The sequence below is a fragment of the Phodopus roborovskii genome, unplaced genomic scaffold (assembly GCF_943737965.1).
Source record: "Phodopus roborovskii unplaced genomic scaffold, PHOROB, whole genome shotgun sequence".
In the NCBI taxonomy this organism is placed as follows: Eukaryota; Metazoa; Chordata; class Mammalia; order Rodentia; family Cricetidae; genus Phodopus; species Phodopus roborovskii.
The window spans coordinates 49460714-49488352 of record NW_026126418.1 but is presented as its reverse complement, the minus strand read 5'-3'; positions in this window follow the sequence as shown (position 1 = coordinate 49488352).

Sequence of the window (27639 nt, the reverse complement as noted above, 5' to 3'; positions counted from 1 at the left end):
TCTTTTAGAGGATTAGGTTCAATTCCCAGAGGAAATAATGTGGATCACCCCTTTCTGTAATTCAGTTCCTTGGGACTCAACAAAATCTTCTGGCCTATGTGGTCACCAGGCACACACATGGTGCACATATACACATGAAAGCAAACATTCATACTCACAAAGTAAAAATAAATAAATTTTTATAAAGAACAATAATCTTCCATTCTTTGCTTCCCAAGTAGTTAGTCTATTTTGTTATATGAAATACATTCCACTTTAAAATGTCCCCCAAATTCTTAAAATTCCAAGTTCTTTTAAAATCTTAACTCTCTTAACTGTAAAATCCTATAAATATCTAAGCCAAATTATATATTTCTGACTCCTTATGAAACAAAGAAAATATTCTTATTTGAAAAGAGACTAACAAGGAGAAAGCAAATAATTACACCAAAGCCAAATCAAACACAGCAGAGAACAACCCAAATCTTTCAGTTCCAAAAATTAGCATATGGACCTTGGGATCCAATAGCCAAGACTCAAGAGAACTTGGGGAGCAGGATACCTTGAAGAACGCTTAGCTTTTTAATGTTCTTTACCTTACATATAGCAATGTGAATTTACAACACACAACAAAAAGACAGGTAATTATACCAATCAAAACACAAATATCTACATAATGTGTGCACAAGCATGTTCTTAACAAATAGAACAAAAAAGATTCATGGGCAGTTACAAACCCAATTTCTGTAACAGGTAATACAGCTGTAGCTCACATATGTAAGGAGTAGGTTTTCTGCCCACTGCTGATCTTGTCCTGCTGCCGCACCAGCCCCAAATATCACACTCAGAGATGCTGTATTTGATATAATGCTGTTGGCCAGGTACTAGTTTTTTTTTTTTTTTTTTTTTTTATCGGCTAGCTCTGTCTTAAGTATTAATCCATTTCTATTAATTTAAGTATTTCAACGTGGTCTTTTCTTACTGGAGAGCCATCATGCATCCTGCTCTCTCCAGACTCTTCATCTTGATACCTCCTTACTACCTCCTCTTTCCCCCTTGTCTCCTAGTTCTGCCTATCTTGCTTTCCTATTGGCCAATAGTGCATTATTTATTAACCAGTATGAGAAACATATTTACAGAATGACATCTCCCATCATACATATAATAACTACTATCCTCTACTACCCATTCCTCCATCCTCACCATGTACCTCAGCAGGTCTTGGTTCTTTAGTTGACATGTTGAGCCATCTATATCTTCATCCTGGAAGGGTCTGGACCTTTTTACCTACTTTCCTAGCTTAGGGTTTTTAAATATCCTGGTGACCTTCAACACAGTACATAGTTATACCAAGAGTCACCTGAGAAGATATCTTGTACTCTAGATAGAAAGTTCCTTACTTCCCCTGAAGAGAATCAATCCAATTTCCCTCTGGTAGTCTAAAGAAATCAGTCCTCTTTACAATTTGCTCCTTCTCTTACCATGTTGACTTAAGGGCATCTGAGTCCAAGACCAGAGGAAACTCTTAGCTTTCAGGCCAGTGAAATGTTTGTGTTCCTGCTGATAGATTTCTGGAATCAAAACTTTTAGGCTAGTAGCATGGACACTCGTGGGAACAGGAGAAAAAATATTTCTTAAGGGTAACCAGAAGCAATAGTGTGTGTAGTAATTCCCATCTGTACCACTTGATTCCTAGAGCTGTCAGCCCTGACTATCAATGGTTCATAGCATACTTGGAGAACTTTGCCTTGCTCCTCTAGGTTATTGCCACCTAACTGATATTTTTGCTGTGCCTTTCTAGTCTGCATTCTGTCAGGCCAAGTGCTTCAAATTGGTGGGGACTATAAGACTGGTGAAACCCATGAGCATGAGCCCATTCCCATACTTCCATAGTTGTGAAATGAGTTCCCTGGTCAGTAGAAATGGTCTTTGGAAAACAATGCTGGTCTGGAAAACATGAGGCATTCTGTAAGTCCATGGATTGTGATTTAAGCAGAAACATTATGTATAGAAAACCAAGTGCATAAAAAATATAAGCATCTGTTCCTAAAAGGACAAGTACTGCCCTTTCCACAAATGAAGTGGTCAAATTTAGTCAACCTACAATCAGAACACTGGCTGATCACTGCAGTAAATGATTCTACCTGAAAGGTTTTGGGTTGGTGTCTGCTGCCGTCATATTTGATGCACAACAGCAGTTTTTTTTTTTTTCCCAAATCACCCTTAGGAAGTAGAACTCCAGGTTCATGAATCAGTACATAACCTCTATCTCTGCCACCAGAGTTACTTTGTTGATTGCTCCATTGGAAAATGGCAGGGACGAGCCAAGAGGAAGGCTGGAAGTCCACAAAACAGTTAATATCTATTTAAATATTAAACCCCTCTTTTTCTGAAGTCATCCTTTACTGATTATTCACACACTTCCTTTTATTCATTTAGAGAGAACTATCTATATACTGGAGAGTTGTATATCTTCAGTGCTTGTTTATTTATAGGCAAAAGAAAAGGGAAATAGTGTTAGCATGGGGATATGATTGCTGCAGCCAGGAAGTCTCACAGCAGATGATGCCATAAGCAAAAAATAAAAAAAAAATAGAATTAAAAATTTTCATATCTGCTACCTAGGAAGTTTTATTGCTACTGTTTTGGGATAAAAATTCAAAACACATCTCAACATAAAGGAAAGTGGCATGGCAACATGCTACTGTAGCCTTCTGGATAATAGTGTTTTCTAGAGAAGAGCAGAGGAGGAGAAGGCACATGAAATCCTGGGTAAAAACTACTTGAGGTGGTAGATAACAATGAGACATTGAAACCAAGTGTAAAAAGTGAAAGCAAATCTGTAAAGTGTACAAAATGATATAAAATGTAACCTAACCTTCAAAGTTGATGAAAATGAATAAGGCAGTGTTTGGAGCACAGATGATCATCTGGCCAAGAGTCCCAAAGATGGTGAAGGAAAGGGGTAATAAATGAGAAAGGCTGGGTGAACTGGGGGATGGTATTAAGCTGCTTCAGTAAAATCACTGTGAAGCTACTGGCTTCATAGTAAAGACAGGGCATATTGAGATTATATAAAATCCATTTAATTTGGTCTAGGATAAGATATTCTAGGAAAATACTCAGTAAACAGTGGTTTTCAGTGTCAAAGTCCAAAGTAAAAAAATGGTAGCATGCTCTTTGGAGACACTAATGTAACCAGAATGAATGTGAGAGAAGGTGAGATATGAATTTGTGGGAAAATCTTGACTGAGAAGAAGAGAGTCATGAATTAAGAGCTAAACAGCAGGAAATCGAAAAGAATATTTGAAGTGTGATTGGCATAGTACTAAGTTCAGATGGACTTTCCTACAAGTCTCACTAAACAGACACTGATCTTCCTATGACTTTATAGTGGGGTGGCTAGCATGTGGAGACTACAACTTGCGAAGATCAAAATTATGGGAGTTGAGAAAGAAAAGATCAAGACCTCACTATGATCACTGAGTCCTGATTTCATCACAAATATCTTCTATAGATGGTGATCTACACATATAATGAGAGGTAAAATATATTTTAGAATACAATATCTCTTTGAAACATGTATTTAAAGGTTTAAAGTAAGTTCTTTTAAAATCTCCAATTATATTCTTATAGCACAAAACTGCATGGGTGTATGTTTGAGATCAATTTGGCAGATTTCACTATTAAATATTAAGTCCAAGCTCTTATGATCTGTTCCTTGTGTGTCCTTTAGAGCCTTAGATACAGCCTCTGGCTGACTTTGGATATTGATTCCATTTGCTGCCAACATTCTTCAACTGATGTAGAAAATCCAGGCTGATCTATAAATATGACCAAGTCTGTCTTCTGTAATGTCAGCTGGAAGTGAATTTTTAAAGACTGTGTTTGCATTCAGCTATATTTCAAGACCTTTTACTTCGTAGGAACACAGATAACAATGTTCAATAAAAATAGACACTGTTTCATTCAAGACACCTCAAAACTCTTTTATAAAACCTCTTCAGCAATATGTTCCTCATTACTTGCTATAAACATTTTTCCTACAATCTGGTATTGTACTTGTTCTTTAAAATGCACAGTGTCGGTGCTTCCCTTTACATATATACATTTGAATTGTTCCTTCCTAGATCAAATACATCATTTGAAGTAAACCTTAGACCTACGCCCTATTATCTGGGTGACAATTGTCTAGCTTGGTCTTTTGTCCTGCCCCTAGCAGTGGAATCAGGACCTGTTCCTAACACATGAGTTGACTCCTTGGAACCTATTCCCCATGGTGGGATGCCTTGTTCAGGCTCGATGTAGTGGGGAGGAGCTTGGCCCTGCCTCAACTTGATGTGCAATGTTTTGTTGATTCCCTTGGGGAGCACTTACCCATCTGAATGGATATCAGGAGGAGTGGATAGGGGAGGAGTAGAGAACAGAGGTAGGGAGAGGGAATGATAGGAGAGGAGGGAGAGGAAATTGCAGTTGGTATGTGAAATAAATTAAAAGTGATGAATAAAAAGTAAACTTCATCAAAATTTCATTACTGGCTCATATATGTTATTAAAGCAATCTTTGCAACCTCAGCAATCTAAGTTTAGAAGATTATAGATGTTGTTCTCCTCCTCAACTGGATTAGAGTTTTAGGCTTAAGATTAGTTTATCTGCTATATAAGTATTTTTATATTACTTTATATATAGTGAACAATATAGTTTTATTTAATTGATACCTTTGAAAGTTATCAAAAAGTTATTTTATTTTATTATTAAATACAAAATTATATATTGTATGTTTATTTTGGGACTCTCAAATTCTAGTACAGAATTGAGTTAAGCAAATTATTAAATGAAATGCTTTAAAATGGAAAAATATTAAAACATAGAAATATAAGAGCAGTATGACTAGACCTTGAAGTTTTTCCTCAACATAACCATAAATTTATGTTTTTGTGAAGTCTTCACTGTTCAACATTTGTTGAAAGAAATTTTAAATTTCATCTTAGACAAAACTAAAATATCTCTTATCTCATTTTTTAGCCATCATTTGTACCTTTCAATGTGCATGGCACCTTGATATTATATTTAAAATACAACTCATAAACATCTACATAAAATTCTAAAGCATTAAAATATATGAATTTTCTTACAGAAAACAATGTAATCAAAAGTAAAAGTAGATCTGTCACTATTACATATATATATATATATATATATATATATATATATATATATACACATATGAGAGAGAGAGAGCAAGTAAGGTTTTATGAATAGTTTCTATTTCACATGAATACAGTAATGTTGGGAAATGTAACCATCAACTCTAACATGAGTTACTTTATCATTTAATTCAGCCAATGCATGTTGACTGCTTTTGCTGAAAAGCTTTATGGTACATGAAGAACACAAACATTAGGGATATGGTTTATTCTCTCTCAAATTCTCTCCTAATATTTCTTGCCTATCTAAAGTTTACCTATCCTCTCAAAGTAGAAATTTTTACCAAAATATCATCCAACTATCCATCATTCTCTCTCTCTCTCTTTCATCTATCTATCATCTATCACCTATCTACCTATCTGCTATCTATCATCTGTCTGTCATCTTTCTGTCTAGATCTATCATCTATCTATGTCTGTATAACAAAATACAGAATGGTAAATTCATAAACCATGTGTGTCAAAATACCTGAGTAGACAAAATTTCACAGTAAGTCTCTATTTACCTTGCCATGCTTCTTAGCTTGCTAATTAAAATGATTAATTGCAAGTGCATACAAGTAAATCAGGTCTCCATACCAAAATGATAGATCAGTTTTGTAGAAATAGGATAAGTATCTTGTGAAGTGATGAGGTCAACTTTTCCAACAACCAGCCAAGGGGCTTTTAGATGGTAGTGTATTGATATTTTAATGCTACAGGAATGAAATTCACATGAGTTACCTGATATGCCCAACATAATTTAGATGTTAAAACTATAACTGTAAAACACCCTGACAGAGTTCCAATACACTATAGTCATCAAAGCAAACATTAATCAAGAATGACAGCCTTGGTTGGCAACAAAACCCCACTGATGAAAATAAAAGTCTACTATTATAGAAGTTGACCAGTTGAGAATAAAACTAGATTATTTGTTGGACATTTCTATTGAAAAGTAACCAGAGTCCCACCTGCTTTCTTCTGCTCCTTTTCTTTTTCACCTAGCTTCCTTTTCATTCACTGCCCCCCCCAGTATACTCAGGAGGAAATCTTGTTCCTTTCCCCTTCTGTGAGGGACCTTGTATGATCTCTTAGGTTCCTCCTTGTATACTACTTTCTCTGGCAGTGTTCATTATAGGCTGGTGAGAAGAGGAAAGCAGGTGGGACTAGGAAGATTGAGTCAGTGGAGAAATAGATGAGAAAAAAACAGATAGAAAGAAATACCATGAAAGAGGGAGCCATTATAAGTTTGAAGAGAAAACCAACTCTAGAGAAATGTCCATAGACCTATAAGGATGACCCCAATCTGAGCAACAGTGGAAAGGCTACCTTAAATGCCCTTCCCTGATAATAAGATTGATAACTAACTTATCTACCATAATAGAGCCTTCATGTAGTAGCTGATGGAAACAGAAGCAGACACCCACAGCTAAACACTGAGCTGAACTCCTGTTGCAGAGAAGGAGGACTGATAAGAAAATAGGGACAAGTCCCGGTTACAGGAACTCATAGAGAAAGCTGACCTGAACAAGGGGGAGCTCATGAACCCCCAGACTGATAGCTGGGACACCAGAATTGGACTGACACAGACCACCTGAACTTGGGTCTCAGTTAGAAGGCCTGGGCAGTCTAAGTGACTTCTGACAATGGAACCATGATGTATCCCTGGTGCACAAAAAGATTTTGGGAGCATATTCTCCATGGAGAGATACTCCCTTAACCTAGAGGCAGGAGTGAGGGTCTAGTCCCTACTCCAAATGACTTAACAGATTTAGTTGACCCCTCCTGGAAGGCATCACTCTCCCTGTGGAGTAGGGGGGGGTGGATGGGATGGGAGGGTGTTGGAAGGGGGCATGGATGTGAGAGAGGGAGAGAAACAAGGAGGGAGAGGGAATTGGGATAGAAATGTAAACTAAGGAAAAAATTATAAACAAAATTAAATAATAGAAAAAGAAAAGTAACCAGAGATGAAATCAGGCAAAGTATACAAATGACATATTCTATAAATGCAAAATTCAGAAGAATGAAAAGAGCCAGAATGGCCAAGGATGAGAGTAGGAGGTAAGAATGCAAATCTCATGTGGTCTTCTTGGCCAGTGTAAGGACTATGACCTATATTGGAAAGTGATTAAAAATTTTAATTTTAAGGCTCTTCTGCAATAGCTGCCTGAGTGCAGATTCAGAGCTACAATAGTTTAAATCAAAGCTGGACAAGCTTTCAGAAAGTTTCTCCTGCTCTTTGACAAAGAATTTTTCATAGGACTGCTGCTAAAACTGTTACCAAAGGTGGCATTATGCTTCCGAAAAGTCTCAAAAGAAAATATTGCAAACAACAGTAATGTTACGGGATCAGGAAAAGAAAGGATGAAGACATTCAATAAGTCAATGTGAAAACTGGTGGCAATGTTCTTCTCCCAGGATATTGAGGTACCAAAATTGTAATTTCAAAAAGCAGAGCAAGAGAGAAAGACGCCATGAGATAGAGTTCAAGTGGAGCATTTTTTGTTTGTTTGTTTTTAATTTTTTGTTTGTGTATCCTGTCAGGATCCAAGCACAGGCCAGTAAAAATGCCTAAATCCTAACAAAAGTAGTTCTAGACAAGAATTATTTCTTATTTAGAGATGGTGAAGTTCTTGGAAAGTATGTGGATGGAAATCACTGTTGAAATGGTGTCACACGAAGCTGCCCATTTCACTGACATTCTAAACTATTCATCACATAAATTATTTCCATGTTTCTCTTTTGGAATAAACTGATGATGCCCAAACTAATGACATTCATTGTCTCTGAAGTTTATTTTCACTTTACTATTATAGACATTTCCAAAAATATAAATAAAAAGTTTTAAGTTCAAAATTGATACTGTCATATTTGAATATATGAAATATTATTTTGAATGCATGGCATTTTAGTTATTGAGTCAAAATAAAATATGAGGGAGGGTGAGAAATAGAAATAGAATTGTATATGTTAGCTTTTGGGTGACAAACAAGTGCCTCAAATGCCCATGGTTTACAAAATCATTTTCTACTCATGTTACCTGTCAGGTTTTGCAGTTCAGTTACTGTAGATTTGATTTGTGTATTTTTAACCAATTCTTATATTGAAATTATAGCTCCCATTTGAAACCTACTTATTCCCATAGCACTGATAAAACATCTAATGTGGATGTCTTAATGTTTCTGTTAATATATCACATAGTTTCAGTTACTTTTATTGGTCAACACTGGTTGCCACAGGTTAAACAACAGCACATTAATCATTTGGAATTACTGTGCAGACATCACGTGAATATCTGGAGTCAGTTAGACGGTCTATAGAATTCAGTAGAGAAGAAAAGAAGTTGATTGACAAATCTCTAGAAAAGTGCATATTTTCAGCAGGGAACTCATATTATGGGAGAATGAACTATAGAATATTGTAAATTCACTTTTCCACCAGTAAGTTTTGATCTAGAGAAACTCCCTTGATTCACCTGGAATGAATAAAATATTGTTTGCACAAGAATTGGGAATGATTGCCTTGTCTTCACTGTCCTTGTTTCTTTAAAAGTATAACTACAAAAGAAGTATGTAATAGTATATGGATATGTATACTTTGAAATACTTTCAATATTTCAAAGTTTCTTAAGATCATTGAGGCCTAAAGAAGATAGCATATAAAATAGAAAATAATTATTTCTAAGACACTCAGAGAGTTTAAAATGCTTCATTCACACCCGACAAAGTACAGAATATCTCTAAGACTTATCATATTTCTCCTATTTTTGCTGGAAGTAATTGTACTGTAACAGAATATGTAAGCATTCCTCTAAATACATATCTTTTCTGTTCTCCATTCCATGAACAAAATGTGTATATGACTGGTACTATAAGGCATAATTTAAATATTACTTAGTTTTTACAAATAAGTGATATATCTTCTGCATATATATAAAAATTATGATGATACTTGTGAAATGACATATGAAGGTGCATTTTATAATTGTTCACAGTAAAAATTGCTGTAATGCGCTTGATAATTTACTTATGGAATAATAAAATTATCAATTTAATTATAAAATTGTTTAATAATTTAAAAACTATTAAATTTTTCCTCAGAAAATTTCCATTATAAATAATTGTTTTATTATTGATATAATTAAATATATTTGCATATTATTCCTTATATATAAACTTTATATTTGTTGTATTTTCCTTTATAAGCTATTAAAATAATTTCTCATTATTGTCTTAGTTCAATTATGCTGCCATAAATACATTTGCATATAGCTCATGCACAGATACTTCCATACCATGTGATAGATGGTCCTAAGCAGAACTGCTGTGCCAAGACCATGGATGTACTTATAGTTTTATTGGAGTAGTAGTATACTCCTTAGATCTTCCTCCATGACTATGGAACAGATACTCTAATTAGCAGAAATGTAAATTAGTGGTCAAATTGTCTAAGCTGAACTAATCTTTGGTATTTGTCAATTGACTAATGACTAATGAATATCCCAAAGTAATGGCAAATTTTAGGGACATTCTATGTCTTAATACTGGTTGATGTAGGAGTTTGAAGGTGTAGTTCTTACTCCAAATTGTCACAGTTGTACAAGGTTCTCCCAGTTCCCAGTACTTCCATGTGATCTAGAGAGCCAATGTTGTTCAATTTATCCTTCTGCCCAGTATTTTAATAGATGCACTGAATTTGAAGTGCTTGAAACATGCAATAAAATTAATGTTTCCAGAACCATGCAGAATATATCCAATAACGTAAGCAAAAGCATATTTTAACAGTAACTAAAAGATAGACTCTCCAAACTTTTCTTCATATGAGTAATAGGAGGCCTGTTCAATTCAGGAAGAATATACTTTCTGCTGGCCAGGCTTCCTTGTAAGATGCTGACAATAAATCACTATTTAATTTTGGCCATGTCAGAAAAAAAAGTGGGGATAAAGAAAATGTTTACTGAGCTTGAAGCTATTCCATGAGCTACACAGAAATACAAAAGATCGATTTCATTATCTGAAAGTAACTGATTGACACTTTGAATGTCAATTTGAAATATGTCTGTGACAAATCTTATCCAATTAAGGAGCACCCCCTTCAAAAACAGAACAATTTTTGCAGCTCTGTGCTGAGGTGTATCATGTGCTTATGATAATAAAGTCCAAGGCAACAGCTGACATTTGAGTTTTTCTTTATTGTCTGCAATGTGCCCTGCTAATTAGCTCAGCTTTACACAGGGGAGAGCTGTCTATTGGAAGTAAGGGAAGTTATTTGTTCTCATTGCCAGATTGCTTCTAATTCCTTCCTGAAAAGAAAGTGTCAGTCATGCCCAATTGCATTAAATATGTGTGATGGTATAAAACAACACAGCATCCTCATAAAGCTTAGCCAAATCATTCATATTATCACTTGTATCTTGAACCCTAAGTCAAGCTTTAACTCATACATGGGCATTTGCAGCCTTGGGAATTAAATGACCAAGGTCATCTAATTTCATTTTTATGACCACATGTCATAATCATCATCAGGTGAAATTAAATGCCAAGATGTTAATGGAGTTCTCCTAGGAGCAGGCCAGAGTGAAAAGCCTGGCAGGGCTCTTTGTAGGACTATGATGGAATAAGAGAAAATCTTTATTAAAGATAGTTTGACTTCTTCCTTTCCAATTTGTATCCCCTTGATCTCCTCAGGTCTTTTACCATAATACTTTAAGTACTATATTGAGTAGATTTGAAGAGAGTGAACACCCTGTCTTGTTCTTGATTTTAGTAGGATTGTTGGCTATGAGCTTTCTGTAAATTGCCTTTATTATATTGAAGAATTCCCCTTTTATCTGTAATTGCTCCAGGTTTATTGTCAAAGGCCTTCTCTACATCTAATGAGGTGGCCATGTGATATATATATATATATATATATATATATATATATATATATATATATAGTCATTCAGTTTGTTTATATGGTGGACTACATTTATCAATTCACATATGTTGAACCACCCCTGCATCTCCGGGATGAAGCCGAGTTAGTCATGGTGGATGATCTTTTTCATGTGTTATTGGATTCCAGTTACAAATAGTTTATTGAGAATCATTACATCTATGTTTTAAAGGAAATTGGTCTGTAATTCTTAGTTGGATCCTTATGTGGTTTGGGCATCAGGGTAGCTATGGTTTCTTAATATTAATTTGGAAATAGTCCTCTGTTTCTATTTTGTGAAATAAATTGAGAGATAATGACACTAACTTTTCTTTGAATTCTTCACTAAAACTATCTTTCCCTAAGCTTTTTTTCCCTTTGGAACTGTTTCTATTTCCTTGGGGTTATAGGTCCATTTAAATTGCTTATCTGTATTTGTTTTAGCTCTTGTTAGTGGTCTTTATCTTGAAAATGCCATTTTTTTTTCTTCTTTAGATTTCTCAATGTGGTAGTATGTATGTTCTTAAAGTGTAGTCTTAGGATTCTCTGGATTTCTCTTAGACTCTTTGTCTTGTGTTTGTCTCATCCAAGTACAATTTACTAGCTTTTGTTTTATTTTATTATATTATCTTCCCTTAAATCATGAGTATTTTCTAATGAGAGATAGAAAAGTGGTAGATTTGTATAGAAAGGAAAGTATGGATGAACTGGGAGGGATACAGGGAAAAGAAAATGTAATCCCAATATGTTACTTGAGGAAAAAATACTCTTTTCAATAATAGGAAAAAAGAAGTATGTATTAATTTATGACTTGATTAGAGTGACTAAAATTTCATGCCACAGGCTTCTCTTGAAAAAAGAATTGTTAAGGAAAAACTAAAATTAGATATCACAGAGCAAATTTCCCTAAAAAGAAATAGTTTTATAAATTTGTACATATTAATGCTTATATTTATACATATATTTATGCATTCAGTCTTAATTCAAAGTGTTTATGTAATGTGTTCAATGTTCAGTGTGTGGATGTTCAATAGCCTAAAAGAGAAAAAAACATAAAGCATGGTGTAGGTATTAAAACCTTTAAGTCACTGATCTTTTAATTATTATTAGATATTTATTGTGAATAGAGCTGAATATGTTACTAGAACACAACTTTTTAGGATTTATTTCAATACTTTCATCTTTTAAATTTTTGAGATTATAACTTAGTTACATCTCTTCATTCTCTTTCCTTTCTTCAAACACTCTCAAGGACCCCTCCACACTCTCCTTCATTTCATGGTCTCTTTGTTTACTAATTTTCATTGTATACATATATGTATATACACATATATTCCTAAATAATGTGTTGAGTTCATATAATGTTACTTACATGTATATTTTCAGGACTGATTGGTATGGGCCAAACCAGTTGGTGTGCTCTTCCCTGGGGAAGACAATCTCTCCCATTCACAGTTCTCTTCAGATGTCTGTAGTTCTTTCTGTAGGGTTTAGGCTTCATGAGTTGTTCTCTGTCTAATTTGACATGGTCATTTGTATCATCTCTGTTAAACTCATGTTTGTGCAGTCATATTGGTGAGACTATGGCTATTGCTTCTGATATTACTAGGTGACACAAACTCTCAAAAGATTCCCTGACCCTCTCTCTGGTTCTTACCATCTTTTAACACCTCCCCTTCTTCCACTGGATCCGTAAGCCTTAGTTGTGGAGGTGCTTTTTAGATGTTTCCATTAGAATTGGGCTCCACTACTCTGCATTTTGGTTGGTTGTGGTTTTCTATAGTGGCCGCTGTCTGTTGCAAAGAGAAATTTCCTTGGTGAAGGGTATAAGTAAGTGTATTTATCTGTGGACATAAGGACAAATTTTTATAGATTGTTGTTAAGGATTGTGTTGTTTAGTAAATTAGGAGTTGCACATTCTTTTCCAGTATCCAATACTTCTCTAACACTGAGTAGTTAGCAAGGTTTCCAGTACAAATCACAGTCTTTCTCTTGTTGAACAGGTTGAAGTCCAATTAGAGAGCACTGGTAATCACCAAGGTATATTTCCCATTACTGCACCCTCAGAGTTATTGTGCCATCATGGCTTTTCCAAAGTTGTTTGTTTTGCTTACTTTTGAATTAAGTTTATTTTTTGCCAAAGAAAATCATAGTTTCATTTAATATGAAATGATTTGTTTTGTTTTGTCTAGTATTCCTATGATTATTTGATTTATGGATAATGGAAATATATATATATATGTGTGTGTGTGTGTGTGTATATATATATATATATATATATATATATATATATATATACAATGGAACACTATTCAGTTGCAAGGAAAAACAAAATTATGAAATTTTCAAGTAAACAGATAGAACTCAAACTACTATATTGTGTGAGGTAACCCATAATGAGAAAGATAAACATTCACATGATCTCTAATTTGTGGTAGTTCCATATCTTCTGATACGAATATGAAATCCAAAGTAGCTACAGAAACTAGGATACTAAAAATGAACCAGTGAGTGAGGGTAACAGTAGGATACAGGGCTTTAACTGAGGAGGGGAACTGGAATTAAAGATGGTCATAAGCATTTGACCAAAACATTTGTTAAAGATTCCATCTTTTCATGAAACCTTTGTTCACTTACATGAATATCTTCCTTAAGTAATTCCAATGGCATTTGCTGTTTACATTGTTTCTTTGCTTCTGTAAGAAAAGATGGCTAGTTATCATGAAATACCTATTCTGTATATGTGATGATTTGAATGAGAAATGTCCCCATAGAAACATACATTTGAGTACTTGATTCTCCATTGGCTGTGGTATTTGAGGGAGCTTGTGAAAACTTTAGGAGGTATATAGCCTAGCTGGAGGAGTCACAAAGGGAAAACTTTGAGGCTTCATGGTCCTGACCCACTTTCTGCTTATTGTCTGTGTTAACAATGTGTGGCTGAGATGTGAGCTCCAAAGTTTCCCATTCTATTGTTGGGAACAGGCAAAAGCACCTTTGCTGGAGTACTGCCATTTTGACTTCAGACTCCATTTTACCTGTAGGGTAAAACAAGTTCAGGTTTCCCAGCCCTAGAGGAGCTTGGAACCTTCCTAGAGTTAACCTTCTTCCTTAAACCATAGAAATGCATCTTTAGTTCTTTAGAAACATCATGGCTATTCCTGACAACAGAAAGAATAAATGAATCTCCTTCTTTGGGCTGAAAAGCTTGCATTGTTTGTTGGGTGGCAATGGTGGAACACTTAAGGAAAGTCCCTAATCTTTGAATTCTGATTGGTGAAAAATTGTAGCTGTAAATTGGCAACACATGTTTATGCTTACATACTTACTTCAACTGGCATTCATTGCAGTTAAGCTCCTCAGTCTGTTTTTGACCTCTTGTGTCTGCTTGGGTTGATTCAGAACCTTGAACTACAACACTATCACCATACCTTTCATGGATATCTAGATCTCTGGAACCATGAGCCAAAATAGACTCTTTTTTTTTAAGTTGATTTGATCATGATATGTTATTATAGCAATGGAGATGTAACTAATCCAGTATACTTACAACATTTATCCTCAAAAAAACTTGTAGTCTGAGAAAACAACATGAGGATTTTCTCCTTCTTTTTTTTATCTACTACATGATGACCTGACAGAAGGAAGGAAAATCATGAAGAGAAGGATGGTTTTAGCAAATGAAAAATACAATTAGAAATGGGAAGGGAAAAGTTAGAGTTATCAAGAGTTGCTGAATAAATCTCAGCCAAAGCCCTGTGAGCCAATGTGCCCTAGGACTCCTAATTGTAGGAACAGATGAGTCTCTGAGTCTGTCTCTTAGGATTCTTTTCCTCCTGTTTGGTTGCATATACAGTTTCACTGAGAGGGTCCTTGCCTTGTCTTATTGTACTTTGTTTTGTTATGTTTAGTTATTGTGTCTCAGAGATCTGCTCTTTTCTGATGGGGGATTGAGGGGGAGTGGATCAAGGGAAGAAATAAGGAGTCTGGGAAGAGTGGAGGGAGAGGAAACTGGTGGAGATGTATTGTATGAGAGAAAAATTTATTTTCAATAAAAAAAAAAAAAAACATCTTAGCCAAAGATCAAAAGTTTGTTTAGGAAACAAAAATGAGAAAAAGAAAAAAACAAGATGCCATCTTTACTCAAATGTGTGCCGTTGGTGTTTTTATCAAAAATCAGATGGCTGTAAGACTGTGAGCATATATCAATACATTCTCAATACTGTTCTATCAGTCAATGTGTCTGTACGTCAGCCAAGTTTCCTGTTGTTTATATTCCTATAATTATATGGTAAACCTGCATTCTGAACTAGTATTTTATTGTTGATATTTATGTTGTTTTGGTTACCCTGGGTCTTTTGAGTTTCCACATGAAATTTAAAATTTTGTGAAGAAATGTGATGAAATTTTGATGGGGATTATGTTGAATCTCAAGATTGCATTTAGTAAAATGGCCATTTTTGCCCTATTAATCCTTCTAGGTTATGATCATGGGATATCATTAGTTTTTTTTTTTTTTCAATTACTTTCTTCATTGTCTTCAAGTTTCCTTTTATAAGTCTTGCACTTCCTTGGTTAGACTTATTGTTGCTGTGTGTGCTAGCTTTAAAGCCATTGCAAATGGTACACTATAGTTCAAGGCTATAATCTGAGAGTATATATGGGCAATACAGGCTTTACTTGATAAATTTTAAAAGTAAAAAGAAGCTAGAGTTATTGTAGGGCATTTTAGAGCATCTGCTGCTCTTAAAGAAGAGTAGGGTTTGATTCCCAGCATACACATGATGGCTCATGACTGTCTTTAACTCTAGTTCCAGGAAATTGAGGCTTTTGTCTGGTCTTCTGATCCACCAGGCACACAAATGATGCACAAAAATGTCTCTAGACAAAATACCCATTCACATAAAGTTTTACATTTTAATTTTAAAAATGAATGAGAACACAAGTCGGATGGTTAGAAATAGGGAGGGGGAGGACCTAGGGCAAGGGTAGAAATAATCAAAGAACATTCCATGAAATTCTCCAAGAATTACTTTTTTAAAAATGAAAAAATGATTTCAAGAAAGTTAGCAATATTTTGTACCAATGAATTTGCTGATAGAGAAGTTGTTACACTGTTAGAAAGCAATGAGTAATGGACTGTTGTTTGCTAATTGTTTTAACTTATTTATTTGGAGGATGATGTACATGTGCTATTGTATATCTATGGAAGCCAGAAAAAAAAAAAAAAAAACAAACAAACTTGCACAAGTTGGTTTCTACCATGTAGGTTCAAGGGATCCAACTCAGGCCATCAAGCATGACAGAAAGCACTGCTTTCCATCAAGTCTTTTTTGTACCTTCTGCTAGGGGTTTTAGCCCCACCTCCAAAACTTTTTTTTAAACACTTCTTCCTTTTTTATTTAAATTCGAAACAAGGCTGTTTTACATGACAATCCCAATTCCCTCACCCTACCATCCTCTCCAATCACCCCCAACAAACCCCAGCCCATCCCCATTCTGCTCCCCAGGGAGGGTAAGGCCTGCCATGGGGAGACATTGAAGATTCATATTATTTGGGGCAGGGCCTAGGCCCTCCCCCATGTGTCTAGGCTGAGAAAGTATCCCTCTATGTGGGATGGGCTCCCAAAGTCCATTTGTATACTAGGGATAAATGATAGAGTCCCCATAGACTGCCCCATCCTCCTAACTAACACCCACATTCAGGGTGTATGGGTCAATCTTATGCTAGTTTCCCAGCTACCAGACTGGGTTGCATGAGCTCCCCCTTGTTTAGGTCAATGATTCTGTCCTCCACAATTTTTATAGTAGTTTATAAACTGTTCTTTGAAGATTTGGTAGATTTTTCTGAAGAAAAGAATTTAAGTGAGTTCAATCCACAGCAGATTTGGGTTTAGATGTAACCTAAACTTTCAAAAGTGAATTTAAAATGTTACATATAAATACTTCTTTTAATTGTTCATGGCAAAGCATTCAGTATAATATTTAGATGAGTGGATTAGCCATTTGATTATTTAGTGGTGAAAACTTCATTTTTCTTTTTGTTTTTGTTGTTGTTGTTTTTTGTTTTGAAAGACCTAAAAAGTAATGTTAATGATGGACTAACCTAGAAACCAATATCTGTTCCTTGGAATTTGCTAGCTTCCTCTCATAAGGCCCTGAGATAAGAAGAATTCACACTGCCCCTCCTTTCCTGTGAGTCAACAGGTGGTAAATAGGGTCAAGAGATAGCTGTAACTCTGGTTTGCCCAGACAAGATTAATTAGCACACCTGAAGCCCTAAGGTCTGCTGACCCTAATATGGAGACCATCTGGCCTCCAAGGGTCACTTACTCAATGGACAGAGGGTCCCACCCCCTCCCTAAGCTTGTGGGTTTGCCTTTAAAAACACCTGGGCCCAGGGGAGGGGGCTTCTCTCTAGCCTGTGTGCTGGAGGAGCCCCTTTGCGCAAATGTTTCCTGTTCATTAAAGCCTCTTGCGTTTTGCAGCAACTGGACTGGACATTGAGTTCTTGGGGTATCGACAGAACCTGGAAGACTCCTCATTGTGAGGGTCTTACAGTTTGTTTTGTTTTTGAGACAGGGTTTCTCTGTGTTGTTTTAGAGCCTGTTCTGGAACTTGCTCTGTTGACCAGGCTCACATGGAACTCACAGAGATCTGTCTGCCTCTGCCTCTGCCTCTGCCTCCCCAGTGCTGAAATTAAAAGCATGTGCAACCATGCCCAACGAAAACTTCATTTTTAAAATACATAACTTAACTAAATAGACTATTTCTTACAGGTGATGAAACTCCAAGAACCTTTAGCAAGTTGAATCTCCATTTGCCCGAAAATGAAAAGAAGGCTTCTGAGTAGTTTGAGGTTAATTATGTGCACAGAGGGATAAGACAACTTTTGAGCAACAGTATTAAGTGCCCAAATCACCAATGGGTTTTCTGCCAAATTCATGATCTATATTTGACTGAATGCACAGCATGATGCTGTCTCTGAAATGAGATAGAAGCAGACACAGAAACTGAGAAAATCTAAGGGAGTATACATATACAAGGTATAATGAATAATATAATATGTAGGAATGAGCACATATTATCTGATGAGTGCCATGCTATGAAAGAAAATAATTTAAAAATATAAACAGGATTATGGCAATCTGGGTATTATGGAATACCATCAATTCTTTGCCAGTGTAATTTTTTTTTTAAATTGCTTTTCTCAGATTAGTTCCATTATAAAGATTCAGTGTTTATGTTCTACAGTTTTTGTACTATGCATTCATCATCACATTATTTCTAATAGTGGAGATACTGTGTAAAGATTACTGAAACAGTCAAAATTCTTTTGTTCATATTTTCCTAATTTAACTGCCAAAGTATATCACCATAACGCTAGCACTGTGGGTGCCTTCTATGTCCACCTTTATCACATCTGAACTTTCTCAGTAAGTAAAGAGACATCCTTTTTCTACAATGACATTTGCAGAATATAAAAGATCTCAGGAGTTTGGCTATTGGAGTAAATGTCCTCATATTGTGACTTGTCATGGCTTTTGATGGATTTTTTAAAACAGGGCCGTTTCTCCATTTTTTCAGGTGACCCTAGTCTAAACCAGGTACTCACAGTTTCCTTGTTTAGTGACAAGTATATCCATTACTTGATTTTTTTTTTACTTTCTTACAGATAAGCTTTCTTTTTTATAGATTTTATATACAAGGAAGTGCATCTGAGTGCTTATGTTTGCACGTGGATGTATCTGATACTTGTTTTATTGGGCGATGTGACCTGTCAAAGGATCTGCTGTGGTTTTCTATGCTTTGTAAGAAAATTTGCTTTCAAACATGATAAGAGGGGAGAGAGGTTTAAGTATAGAGATAAGTGAGAAAGTGGAGCAGTAAATGGGTTACAGGGAGGGATAACCAGCTCTAAGAGTAGTGAGATAGTCATATATTAATCTGTTATTTTATAAGCTACACACAACACATGTGAATGTAATTGGCATTACCCTATGCAATGCATTATGCCTAAATACAATGCAAAATTGAAGAAGCTAGTGTGGATGAGATCAGGTGTGTTTGGGGTGATATGGCCATAGGAAGAAGAGAAAGGGAGAGGTGGGCAAGAGGGAGCAGATAGCTTAAGTCAGGGAAAGCATAGAGGAAAGCAAAAAAAAAAAAAAAAAAAAAAAAAAAAAAAAAATGTCATAGTAGAAGGAGCCCTTATAGGTTTTAAGAGAAATCTGGCACTAGGAAAATTTATTCAGAGATCTGAAAGGATGAACCCAACGAACAATCTAAGCAATAATGGAATGGAAAGGCTACCATAAATGCTCTTCCCGGATAATGAGATTGATGACTACCTTATATGCCATCCTAGAGCCTTTGTCTAGTAACTGATGCAAACAGAATCAGACATCCACAGCTGAACACTGAGTCGAACTCCTGGAATCCAGTTGCAGACAAGAAGAAGTAATGAGCAAAGGGGTCAAGACCAGGCTGGGGAAAACCACTGAAACAGCTGATTGTTACAAGGGGGAGCTCATGGACCCCAGTCTGATAGCTGGGAAACCAGCATAGGACCAATCCAGGCACCCCTGAATGTGGGTGTTAGTTAGGAGGACTAAGCAGTCTATGAGGCCTCTCATAGTCCCAGGTGTATGATACCTTCTTTCTAGTTGTGTATCAGCTTATTAATTTTTTGTTGTTGTTATTTCACATAGGAGAACCAAAAACATTGTGCACATTAACATCTCTAATCATATGGGTCCAGGCTATATAAGAAAAGTAGTTGTGGATGAAAGGGTTTTCTGGGTTTCCATGTCTACATTGCTGTTCATTTTAGAAGGACGTCAGTGCAGAAATCCAAACAGGAGCGGATTCCAGAGACAGAGGCCTGGAAGAGTGCTGATTTCTAACTTGCTCCATATGCCTTGCTCACCTGATTTCTTATCAAACTTGAGACCACTAGCCCAGGGGTGGTGCCCTTCAAAGTAGTCTGGGCCCTCTTCCATCAATCACTAACAAAATTCTTCACAGGCTAGCTCACAGACTGATCTTATGGAAGCTATTTTCTCAATCAAGTTTTACTACTCTCAGGTGACTATAGCTTGTGCCAAATTTACACAAATCTAGCCAACATAGCATATACAGTGGACTGAAACCACATCCCTACCATCCTGCTCTAGTTTTCTTATCTGTTGGTATGATAAATACTATGACAAAAACAACTTGTGAAGGAAATAGCTCATTTGATTTAAATATCCCAATCACAATCAATCACTGAAGAAAGCAAAATTTCCTCCACAGACTGTTAGTATTCAGGTATCTGTACTGCCCTGCCCTTGGGATTGTGGCCTGATATATCCTCAGCTGCAGTCACTAAAAGCATCTCCTATGCACATTCACTACATTACCTTTCCAAGGGACACTGCCCACCTCTCATCTCTCTCTCTCCTTCCCTTTCCCACCCTCTATCTTTCCCACCTCTCTCTTCCACAACTCTTGTACCCAGGGACTGGTCTATGATCCCATCTCTGCCACTATTTATACCCCTTCTGTCTACTCTTCTAATAAACCTCCTATGTAAGTCCTATTGTATGGTGTGACTTCTCTTTACTCTGCTTTTAAATTACAACAAGGACAAGCCCACAGGTCAATCACATGGAGAAACATCTTCAACTGAACTTCTCTCTTTCCTGATTTGTCAAGTATATTCTCTCCCTGCCAATATTGATACACAAACACAATACATTAAACCATAACCTTTTGTTTCTTGTTTGGCTCAAGATCTTACATTAAAAGATACATTAAATCATAACACAAAATACAATATAACTTTGAAAGTCTCTTAACAATAGGCTCTTGTAAAATAGAAAATAAAAACTGGCAAATAAATCTAAGAGAGGAGAATAAGAACACAAAACAACTACAGTTAAGCAAAATCAAAGTTTAGAAGCTTGCTTCATATGGTTAGGCTACATCTGTTTGATGTCCAGTTCCTCTCCTTGAACGGTGTCCCATAGACTTGGAAAATCTAATATCTTGGACTCTCCACTGAAATGGCCTTCCCAGCAGCATCTTTTGGCTTCTTGTGGTGCCATGCTTCAGCTTTTATCTAAGACCCCTTCAATCCAGTGTCCCCCATTGCAACTGAGGCAGCATCTCACTGATAGCCTGGCCTGTCTTCTCACAGTGCCATTCCTCAGCTCCTCTCTGATAATCCTTCATATCACGTGCTAAGTTCTGCTTTCAATTTGATATTCAGTGTTCACCTTCTCCAAACTGCAGAGCCTGTTCACTGACTCTGAGAAAACACTTTCCAGAGATTTCACATCAACAATACTGTTATTTTTTAAAATTAATCTCAGCTGAGTTTTTAGCTACACTTAACAAGCATGGTTTATCCTAGGAAAATAAATTTTTTTTCTTCCACATCGTCTCAGCTGAGCTGCCACCAGGTGTTAATTTCTGATTCAAATAATCTGACCAAAGAAATCCTTCACGGAGATTTGTGATTTATTTGATTGTACAAGGAGTCAGGTCAGCAGTAATGATGACCAATCACAGGTACATTCCTTGTCAGCTAGACAGTCAATCACATCTCCTTATATCATGCTCAATTTACAAATGAAAACAACAACAAGACCATAATTATGTCTAACATAACATAGTTATTTCACTTACATTCACAAATATATTCTATATTTTAAAATATATAGCTAATTCTCTTGGGTAATATTTACTGTTCTATTATCTCACAACTTTTATAGGATAACACAGATTTACAACATTTTGCCAGTGATATCTTCTTAATGTTCCACAACAAGAAAATAAATTCAAGAAATAAAGTTCAAATTCCAGCTTAATATTTGTTTGTATATATAGAATTATCTTAATAAAAAAGGGACAGAAATGCTTCCATCAATTACAATCTTTATTTGTATAAGTGGACATGTGGCCTTAGCTGATATTAATGAATACTTTTCTATACTTCCCATTTAGTATTTCTTATACTCTTACCAAGCTCTTTAGGAAGTTTTGGTTCCTTCACTTGAAGGATTGCCATACCTTCATCTCTGAAGTTTCTTTGGCCTTTGTTTTTCTGTCTGAGTTGTGCTGGAATTTCTCTTGGCCTTAAATAATCTAATTTATGATAATATCAACAGATGGCCCAAAGTGTCTCCTGCACTCCATATATAATCATCCTTATTGCTTTTCCATTGTGGAAAAGCATTCCAATTTCCACTTAATAGTTTGGATCAATCACCTTTCCTAACATTATTACTCCTTTAAAGCTTGTTGACTAAATGCTATCAGATGCCCAGAGTTGCCAGGGTGAAGTCTTAATTTCCAGTACAATAGAACTGTTGTATCCCCTGGCCAAAAGACTTTCTTCTCTGGAACCAAAAGTTGTAGGCCATTGGAGCATAAAGTCAAGGAGACAGGAAGTAAAATCTTTCCTGTTGAATAAGTAGTGCTGATAGTATGTGAAATCTTTCTCATTTCCACAGTTTAATTTCTGCGACCAAGAATCCTGGATAGAGGAAACTGTACCACACACAGCCTTCTAAGGCAGTCTTTTCCATCCATCCAACCTCTGAGGGATAATGCTACCCATTTCATCTGTAACTGTTTCATTAATAGGCCACTGCACTTTTTTTCTCAAGCAAGCTCTTGGAGTGATGGGAAATGTGCTAAAAAAGAAAAAAAGTTAATTTCATTGTGGTGTTATTTGTACAAATAAAGCTTGGTTTCAGAGGGAGGAGCTTGCCACTAGCTAACCATACGGGTCTAGAGGTCTGTTCAGATAGGCAGGAAGAGAGATGGCATGGCGGGGCTGAGAAAGGAATATACGTGTGAGGAAACTGGCTTGCTCCTTCTTCACTCTGATCTCTTAGCATTTTCCCCAGTATCTATAATCTATCTGACCTGGAAAGGAAGAAAAAAAACTGACCAAAGTGAAAGGGACTTTTTGGAAGAGAAAGAGCTTACAGTGAGGCTAAGGGGGTGAATGTGATCAAGTGATCAAAATACTTTGTAAACATGAAAAGTCACAGTGAAACATATTTTTGTACAATTAATACAGGAATTAAATACTTTCCAGTAGTGATGGGGGGGTAAGTTTTTTTAGCTTCCATGGATGTATGACTTTCAAAGATTTTTTTTTTGTTATTCACTTCTATATTTACTGTTTTGTCCTTAGAAAAAAATTCAAAATACTTAAAAGTTTTAAAACATATTAAAATGTGTCTCATGGCTGATCTTTTCATCTATTCCATAGAACTGCCATAGGTAGAGGACAAAAATGAGTACTGACAGGTGTGAGATAGATCATGATCCCTTCCTGTAGTATGTGTGTTTGGTTTAGGGTGCAATTTAATTCTCTCCTTTGTTGTATTTCACCCTGATGGTCTGTCCATTGATGATGGTGTGATGTTAACGGCCTCAGCTACTGTGTTTGAGTGTCTCTCCTTTAAATCTTTTGACACCTGTTTTATATATTTGAATGCTATAATATTAAATGCATATATATATATATATATAATGCCTTATTTCTCTTGATGAAATAAATTTATTTTGCTTTACTCTCTATTACTATATAGTAGCAGTCAGTGTGTGTGTGTATGTGTGTGTGTGTGTGTGTATGTGTGTGTTTTGTTTTGTTTTGCTTTTTTGAAACAGAGTTTCTCTGTATTGCTTTGAAGCCTGTCCTGGAACTCGCTCTGTAGACCAGGATGGCATTGAACTCATTGAAATCCATTTTCCTCTGCCCTCCAAGTGCTGAGATTAAAGGCATGCTCCACTAATGCCTGGCAAGTCATTGTGTTTTATTTTAACTCTTTACTTTCAGTCTCTATATGTCTATATAGATAGAGATATTTATTAGCAACATTTATTTAAGAAAACGTTAGTTTAACAGAGATTTGTCTACCTCTTAATCCTGAGTCCTGGGACTAAAGGTGTGTACCTGGCTTCTATACCTAACTAGAATGGTTGCTTTGCTTTTTTGATCTCCAGTGGCTTTAATAAGTCATAAAAACATATCACCACAATCTTCTAAAGTTCTGGTACTAATATTTATATTTTCTCTTCAAGTTTTATAGTTTTATATGTTATCAGTGCATCTTCTTACTATTTTTTATTTCTCTATTATAGATCTTTGCTTTGTAGCTTTCAAAAAGTATACAAAAATATTTTCTAATTATAACAAGCTAACTGTAGTGATGCATTATTTATGTTCTAATAAAGCTGGAAATCAGAATGCAAAGCTAGCCACAATCATAGATACCAGGCAGTGGTGGTTTATATCTTCAATGCTAGGACTTAGGAGACAGAGGCAAATGGATCTCTGTGAGTTCAATGACACACCCAAGGCTACATGAGAGTGAATCAGTCTAAAAGAGGAACAGAGCTCATGCCCTTAGTCCTAGCACTAGAGAAGTAAATAAGACAGGAATGAGTCTCAGAGCTGGCATTCAGTCTTGGGCAATTAGTCTCCAGCCACACTGAGGACAGGATCTCCCCAGCCTTGGTAGATGGGTAGAGGTAAGAGCTCTCTGGTGGCTTGGCTACTTTGCTCCACTGATCTCCAGCTTGAACCACAATTTCTTTCTCTAGGTTTATATTAATTTGTGCTACAACTAATTCTGATATTTATTTGTTTAAATATCGTGGTGTCTTGTACCCCAAGATGGATTTGAAATCATTTTGTATCTTAGGGTGACAGTGAACTCCTGTTACTCCCGCCTTTACCTTCTGAGTGCTAGAACTATAGATATGTGACTACACACCTGTTTTTTGAGGTATTAACTATCAAACCTAAGAGAATTGTCTGTTAGACAAGCACTCTACCAACTGTGCTATACCTCAGCTCCTATAACCTATGAAAACTGTCACAATTCTGAATTAGGACAGACCTACATTTCTATGGAGGCCAATTATTACTGAGGTCTCTTACCAATCTATGCTACCTGGATTTGGTATATAGTTAGTAAACACAGCTCTGTGCCTTGGCAACTTGGGCTGATTCTGAGACAGATTATACCTAACTCTTACAGTCTTCTTACAGTCTAAGGGCTTGTATAGTTTTGATGGTACAAAGGCCACCTCAGCTGGTGGTGTTGAGGTTGCAGTATGAATCTGTCTCACTTCTTTTCAGACAGCTTTTACTTGGTACCAAAGCTGTTCTATAGCTCTATCTGTGCACACTTGGCTGATGAGCTCTGCACCATAAGGTTGGGATTAAATGTTTGAGATAGTTATTTGATTAGCAATAAGCTGGTTGTCACCCAAGCATCTTACCTTCAAGGACTTCTTTAGTCTTAAAAAGAATGCTTAGAATCTAGGGGTTCTCTCTGTATTCCCTTGTCTAGACATGGTAGAGCTCGGATTATGGTTTTGTTAGCTTGATACTAGCTAGAGTCATCAGGGATGAGAAACCTCAATTGAGAGAATGCTGCCATGAGATTGCATGGAGGCAAGTCTGTGGAAACATCTTCTTGATTAATAATTAATGCTTAATGCTTAATGTTTAATGATTAATGTAGGGTGGTGATCAAAACCACTGCTTTCAGTGCTACCCATGGACAGGTAGTCCTGGATTGTATAAGAAACCAGGCTGAGAAGTCCATGAAGAACAATTCAGTAAGTAGTATTCGACTATGGCTTCTGCTCCAGTTCCTGTCTGCAGGCTCCTGCCTTGAGTTCCTGCCCAGACTTCCCTCAGTGATAAATTGTTATGTGAAAGCATAAGTGAAATAAAACATTCCCTCTCAAAGTTGCTTTTGGTCACATAATATATCATAGTGATAGAAAGAAAACATGAATAAGTGTCTTTAATGTCTACTAAATGATTGACTTTACTGCAGCCTACAGAACACTGGACTCTAAAAATGTCACCAGATAGAATGGGTCCCTCTTTCTACTCTGCTGCTTAGGTTGGAAGAAGGATAATAGAACTAATCAGACTTCTGGCCTTATGAATTTACAATGACTTAATCTGTACTTTTGTCTACTACTGCTCTGGTTTTCACTGTTATAGGTCTGGTACTGTTTTTAAAATCTGATACCACAACTGAATTCTATTTCCCCCACAAAGAACAATTGTGCTTACCCAGTGATGGTTGGATTATGAGGAGGCAGTTAGTTCAAATACTCTCCTAACTGCCTTCTTCAATGTGTCTTTCATTTTTGTTAAAAGTAATTTCCAAGTGCCTATGACAAGACACAATTAATTCAGCTTCTACCTTCTTGGCCCCCAGCTAGTTCTTGTGGTAAATAGGACTATGGCCCTTGCCATCAATTATTGTATCCTAGGAACTAAGAATCATCCTAAATGTTCAAAATCATGACAGACATGTTAGTATGCACCATATGCTATTTGTCTTTCATACATTTTGTTAAGATCAGCACCAGAGTTATTTATCAGCATATATGTGGTATATTTAGATAATTAAAGTTAGTTGTTAACATTCCTTCATTGGCTCTCCTGCTCCTTAATCTCCTTTTTTTTTATTGACAATCTGGGAGCTTTGACTGCTGGCTAGCCAGATTCCCAGATCAATAGGTAAAGACCAATTTTCCAGCTTCCCGCTTAGCTTATGTACATCCACCACCAGCATTGCATATGAACATTTTATAATTCTAAACAGACACCTGTTCTCAAACACAGTAGATCATATTCCTTAGAGGTTTGTCAAAGTTTTCATCCATGACGTAATTAGTTCTCAAATGTTTAGGGGGTATGACATACAGACGAAAAGACTGTGTTTTTGAAATCTTTTTGATCAGCATAATGTGATGTGTATAATAATAAAAAAATAAATACACAGAAACATTATAACCTACTCTTTATTTTAGAAGCCCCTCTTTAAGTACTGAAGATACTGTTTTGGATAATTGTTATAAGTGTGTTAGAGAGACAATATCCAATTTGTAGAAGTATCAAGTAATGAAGTATTAGCAATCAGACATATTTTTCTCTGTGCTATATTCATTGACACATATCTAGATTACTAAATTTTCTATTGTTTCTATACTCAGATTTTTTCTACAGATGTAATGTATTGTATTATGAAATCCAGATCAATTACACAAAAGAAATAAGCTGACCATACTTAACTTGAAGCCAATACATGATAGGCCCATTGATTATTTCAATTGCTTTAAAATGTTTGTATGCAGGTCAGAGAAATAATCAATGTCTTACCAGTTTTTTGTTGAAATCATAGCTGTGGCAATCCATACTTGCATGAAACTTGAACAAGACCATTAACTTTCCACCCAGCAGTTTCAGCAACTTCATCAAATTGCTGAAAGAATTAAGTGAGTACGAATTAGAAAAGTAGATTTCAGCTCACCAAGTGCCTTCATTGTAAAATGCAATTTATATTTATATAATTAGAGTATGAGACTTCCAAGATATTTGTATTGATAAAATCCAAGAAAAACATTTTAACAACTCTTTTGATATTTTGAAGGGATTCATAAGTTGTACTGAAATTTGCTATAATTCTCAAACTTTAGTCATTGTAGGTAGTACATTTTATTGGCAGGAATAATTAAA